Below are 5,826 nucleotides of genomic sequence, written 5' to 3' on the forward strand. Positions count from 1 at the left end.
AAATGCTTCTCTCAAAAGGCAGGTTTAACATATCACACAAGAAAGCACAGTGGAGAAAAACCTTTTTCATGCTCAGTTTGTGGCAAGAGTTACTCTGACAAATCTAGTTTAACAAGCCACACAAGAACACACAGTGGTGAAAAACCTTTTTCTTGCTCGGTTTGTGGCAAAAGTTTCTCTCAAAAGTCACATTTGACAACGCACACAAGAACACACAGTGGAGAAAAACCTTTTTCCTGCTCGGTTTGTGGCAAAAGCTTCTCTTTAAAGTCACCTTTAATAAAACATAGAAGAATACACAGTGGTGAAAAACCTTTTTCATGCTCAGTTTGTGGCAAGAGTTTCTCTGACAAGTCTCGTTTAACAAGCCACACAAGAACACACAGTGGTGAAAAACCTTTTTCTTGCTCGGTTTGTGGCAAAAGTTTCTTTCAAAAGTCACATTTAACAACGCACACAAGAACACACAGTGGAGAAAAACCTTTTTCCTGCTCGGTTTGTGGCAAAAGTTTCTTTCAAAAGTCACATTTAACAACGCACACAAGAACACACAGTGGAGAAAAACCTTTTTCCTGCTCGGTTTGTGGCAAAAGCTTCTCTGGAAAGTCACCTTTAATAAAACATAGAAGAATACACAGTGGTGAAAAACCTTTTTCCTGCTCAGTTTGTAGGAAAGGTTTCACTCAAAAATCAACTTTAACAAATCATAGAAGAACACACAGTGATGAAAAACCCTTTTCCTGCTCAGTTTGTGCCAAGAGTTTCTCTCAAAAGTCGCATTTACGAAACCACACAAGAACACACAGTGGAGAAAAGCCATTCAGTTGCAGCGTTTGTGCTAAAAAATTCTTTTCTAAAACGGGTGCTGAGAGACACAATTGTGCTGGCGAGAATTGCAGCGATCCTTGAAGCTTAAAAAAAGAAAACAAAAAACTGAAGGAACTGACTCTTTGTGGTAAGATGTAAATTTTGAATAAAATATGATATATTGAATTTTGCAAACCTCTTTTATTGACACTAAGCCAATGTGATCTGTGCCAGAAGAAGCAATGTGTCTGAGTGATCATGATTTGTTTTGTGTGTTTACATCAAACATGTAAAGGAAATTAATTGCCTTTGCCTGGAATAACATTTTTTAACATTATGCTTCTCAGTTGTCGTTTTAATCATACCTAATGGAAAAGGTGTGAGAAGAAACGGTGCTTATGAAATTGGTTCCTTCCACAATCATCAATAAAATCACTTGTTCCACTTGCTCAACTGGCCTTCATTACACTGTGTGAAAAGCTGAAAAACTGAACTCGAAGTTGAACTCTAAAAAGAACAAGAAAGAGAAACGCAAGCAGTCTCAGTTTCTCTTTCTAGGTTGAGCTCTATCAAGCGTTTGGGGTTTGTTGCTAAGCAGAATCTCACTTCGGAAAAACTATCATTTTGTCAAATATACAAAATACTTTTTTCATGCTATATTATATTTTTTATACTTTGGATTGCTTATATAATGAAATCGGGAAATATTGAAATGTATAATTAGCAACGACATACAGACTGCAATTAATAAGAAATATAGAAACATTTTATAAATATTGAACACATTTAGAAGAGTTAATCTTGAAATAAATATTGAAATATAAAAAATACTTGTGTTTTAAATTATTTCAATGACCCGACCCCGGATGAGCGGCAGAAAATGGCTGGATGGATGGAATGATTTAAATTGCATACATATTCAAATGAACAAATATGTTCAGAAATATTCAAGTGTGAAATAAAAAGGTTTAAATTAATATTGATATAATTCCACATTAAAATAATTGAATAAATATTGTAGTATTACATCAGCAAGCTTAAATATACATTGAAATAAATAAAAAAAAAAGTCATGTATTTTTAAATGGCCTTATATAGATATGGGAAGTTCAAAGAAGTGACCAGTCTTGGTTCTGAAGTTCCGATGTAACCAGATACTGCCCTGAGAGAAAATAGGCCTGAGCATTGTTTATGGTGGGGGCAATTCTCTCGCCAGGTCGGTGACCTTCCAGGGTATGGAAGTAATTTAAGGTGGTCACGAGTAGACTGGTCGTATCAACGGGGAGACGCATCTGCTCTCCCTCTGGGGGACTTTTGGAGGGAAATCCCGAAGACTCGCGGGATGGGAATGCATATGCAACAAGGGAAAATTAGATATTCATGTCCTATTTGGGCATTCCCTATAAGAAGGGAATGTCTGAGAGGGGGCTCGCACGTGCGCGGAGCGCACACACGCACACGTTTTTGGGGAGACTTCTTTTGACATCAGCATGTGACGAGAATAAAATCTTTCTTCTTTCTTTCGTTCTTTTCCATCACCAATCCAGCCTTGCTCGGCTGCCTCTCCGGAAGGCAGCAAGGACCCACACTTCAAAGACAAAATATACTACATATTGAAAGAAAAATAATACTCAAATATTGAAATAAGTATAGAATTGAATGAATAAACAACAAAGAAATAAATACCTCCTGGAAAATATAATTATTTATCAACATATGTCAAAGCACAACATTTCGATCAGATTGAGTTCTTTCTTGCACATTCTTAAGCAATCATAATTTTTTTACTTTTACTTTTTAAGTTACTTCAGTGCATTTCACACCTGTGCCTTCAGTGAAGTCCTACTTCGTCCTACTTGAATGAATCCACATCAAAATACCATCATTTATGACACCACGGCTGGACAAATAATATCCAGAAACACACTTACGCACCACTGAGTGAGTGTTGGACGATATAGTGTAACGGTTCAGGGAACCGTGAGAAAGGAAAACTGGACCCAAGAGCAAGCGAGGATGGTTGAGGAGGATTTATTGAAGGGTTCGGGGGGAGAGGAACGGGTGCCGGGAGCAGGGCAGGAGGACAGGTGGAGGAGCGGCGAGTCAGCGCCGGGGTGCTCGCCGGGGTGGCGAGGTGTGCGCTCGCGGAGGTGCAGCGGAGACGGCGCGCTGAGTGTGCACCGGCGCTGTGGCGGGAGGAACGCGGGCGCGGAGAGCGGCGTGGAGGCGAAGGCGGCGGCGAGCCGGCGGAGGCTGAGAAGGGCAGGCAGGCGGCGTACGGGCGTACGAGGTGCGATCGACGCTCCGGGGCTCGGCGGCTGGCGGCGGAGGATCGGGCTCGGGCTGGCGCTGGGCGGCTGGAGGGAGAGCGAGGAAAAACAATGGTTAACTCGGGTTGCATAACACAAGGAGCGGACGTGCACGAGGCGAACGTCGACGTGGACCGGGTACCGAGGTAGGTCACGGAATAATCCGGCGTCTGGCTCCTGGCAGCGCTGAGCTTTAAACCCCCGCGGTGATTGCTGATGATGGGCAGCAGGTGCGCAGGAGCCGACGCCCTCTCCGGTCGGAGGCGTGCCTGGCGGAAAACAGCCGGAACCTAGGGAAAAGGGAAAAAGCTTGGCAGGCCCCCTAACCCGAACCCCCACAGTACCCCCCCCTCAACGGACGCCTCCTGGCGTCCTTCCTGGTTTGTCCGGGTGTGTGGCGTAAAACTCCCGGATCGGGGAGTCGTCAATGAAGAGCTTGCGGGAGATCCAAGAACGTTCCTCCGGACCGTAACCCTCCCAGTCCACGAGGAACTGAAACCCCCTCCCCCGACGTCTAACGTCCAACACTTTGGAGACCGTGAAGGCTGGGTGGTCGTCGATCATCAGGGGGGGTGGAGGGGAGATGGTCGGAGGGCTTAGGACGCTGGAAGAGACCGGCTTGAGGAGAGAAACGTGGAAGGTGGGGTGGATCTTGAGGGAATCGGGGAGCTTTAGTCTGACAGAACAGGGGTTAATGATCTTGGTGATGGGAAAGGGACCAATGTAGCGCGGAGACAGCTTACGTGAATCGGTCTGGAGGGGAAGGTCGCGGGTCGAGAGCCAGACCTGCTGACCGGGCTGGTAGTCGGGAGCTGGGGTTCGACGACGGTCCGCCAGGCGCTTGTTACGTTGCGCCGAGCGGGTGAGGGAGGCCTTGACCTCTGCCCAGACGGCCTTGGCCCGACTGATGTGTTCCTCCACCGAGGGAACCGCCACTGCACGCTCCTGCTCCGCAAAAAGGGGAGGTTGGTAGCCAAGACAGGCCATGAACGGCGACATACCTGTCGAGGCGCAGGAGAGGGAGTTGTGGGCGTACTCGATCCATGCGAGAGCCTCGCTCCATGTCTCGGGGTTCCGGGCCACCACGCACCGCAGCGCTGCCTCCAGGTGTTGATTGGCCCCCTCGGTCTGCCCGTTGGTCTGCGGGTGGTAACCGGAGGAAAGGCTGGCTGTGGCGCCCACTGCCTTACAGAACTCCCTCCAAACCTGGGAAGAGAACTGGGGGCCCCGGTCGGAGACGATGTCTTGCGGGAGGCCGTGGAGCCGGAAAACGTGCTGGGTCAGGAGCGTGGCTGTCTCCAAGGCGGTGGGTAGCTTGGGAAGGGGAACGAAGTGGACGCTCTTGGAGAAGCGGTCGATAATGGTGAGGATAACTGTGTGTCCTTTGGACGAAGGAAGACCCGTGACGAAGTCCACAGCGATGTGGGACCAGGGGCGGCTCGGGATAGGCAGAGGGTGGAGAAGACCGGCCGGAGCCGAGTGTGAGGCCTTTCCGCGGGCGCAAACCGAGCAGGCCAGCACGAATTCTCGCGTGTCCTTTGTCATACTGGGCCACCAGAAGTGCGCTTTGAGGAAGCGAAGGGTGCGCGTGACGCCAGGGTGGCAGGTGAGCGAGGAGGAGTGCCCCCACTGGAGGACCTGGGAGCGTGCGGCATCGGGGACGAAGAGGAGGTCCGAGGGGTCAGGTCGGGGATCGGGTTGGGTTTTCTGCGCCTCGCGAACCGTGCGCTCGATCTCCCAGGAGGCCGCCCCCAGGAGACAGGAGGACGGGAGAATGGTCTGTGTGGTCTCCGGACTGGCAGGCGGAGCGAACATCCGGGAGAGGGCGTCCGCCTTGCCGTTGTTCGACCCGGGACGGAAGGAAAGGGTGAAGTTGAATCGGCTCAAGAAGAGGTGCCAACGGGCTTGACGGGGGTTCATCCGCTTGGCTGACTGCAGGTAGGCCAGATTTTTGTGGTCGGTCCAGACGAGGAAGGGGACGGCGGTGCCCTCCAGCCAGTGCCGCCACTCCTGGAGAGCCCAGACGACTGCCAGCAACTCCCGATTGCCGACGTCATAGTTCTTCTCGGCGGGGGACAGGCGTCGGGAGAAGAAGGCGCATGGATGAGTCTTCTGGGTGTCGGGGTCCCGCTGGGAGAGCACCGCTCCCGCCCCCGTGTCGGAAGCATCCACCTCCACCACGAACTGGAGTGCGGGATCGGGGTGTCTGAGGACCGGAGCGCTGGTGAAGGCTTCCTTAAGATGCCCGAAAGCTTGAGCCGCTGCCGGAGTCCACTGAAAGGGGGTGAGGGTGGAGGTGAGGGCCGTGAGAGGACTAGCAACCTTGCTGTAATTGCGGATGAATCGACGGTAGAAATTAGCGAACCCCAGGAAGCGTTGGAGTTCCTTGCGAGTAGTGGGAGTAGGCCACTCCACCACCGCCTGGATCTTGGCGGGATCCGGCTGGAGTTGACCCTGGGCGATGACGTAGCCCAGGAAATGGATCGATGGGACGTGGAACTCGCATTTCTCCGGTTTCACGAACAGGCGGTTTTCCAGCAGGCGCTGGAGGACTGATCGGACGTGGCGGCGGTGGTCCTCGAGGGATCGGGAGAAGATGAGGATGTCATCCAGGTAAATAAAGACGAAACGGTTGAGCATATCCCGGAGAATGTCGGTCATGAGAGCTTGAAAAACGGCGGGGGCGTTGGTGAGGCCGAAGGGCATGACG

General features: G+C 50.6%; 1 long non-coding RNA gene across 1 annotated transcript; it reads right to left on the reverse strand.

Annotated features, from left to right (window-relative positions):
• Positions 1–2,822: 2,822 nt before the first annotated feature.
• On the reverse strand, positions 2,823–3,437 carry LOC148342356 (uncharacterized). Its single transcript, XR_015842209.1, has 2 exons — positions 3,259–3,437; positions 2,823–3,164 (listed from the first exon to the last, which is right to left on the reverse strand). It is a non-coding gene; the product is annotated as an uncharacterized LOC148342356 (long non-coding RNA).
• Positions 3,438–5,826: the final 2,389 nt, after the last annotated feature.

Source organism: Idiotropiscis lumnitzeri, chromosome 2 (assembly GCF_059441095.1).
Source record: "Idiotropiscis lumnitzeri isolate Australia: NSW breed Sydney's pygmy pipehorse chromosome 2, RoL_Ilum_1.0, whole genome shotgun sequence".
NCBI classification, from domain to species: domain Eukaryota; kingdom Metazoa; phylum Chordata; class Actinopteri; order Syngnathiformes; family Syngnathidae; genus Idiotropiscis; species Idiotropiscis lumnitzeri.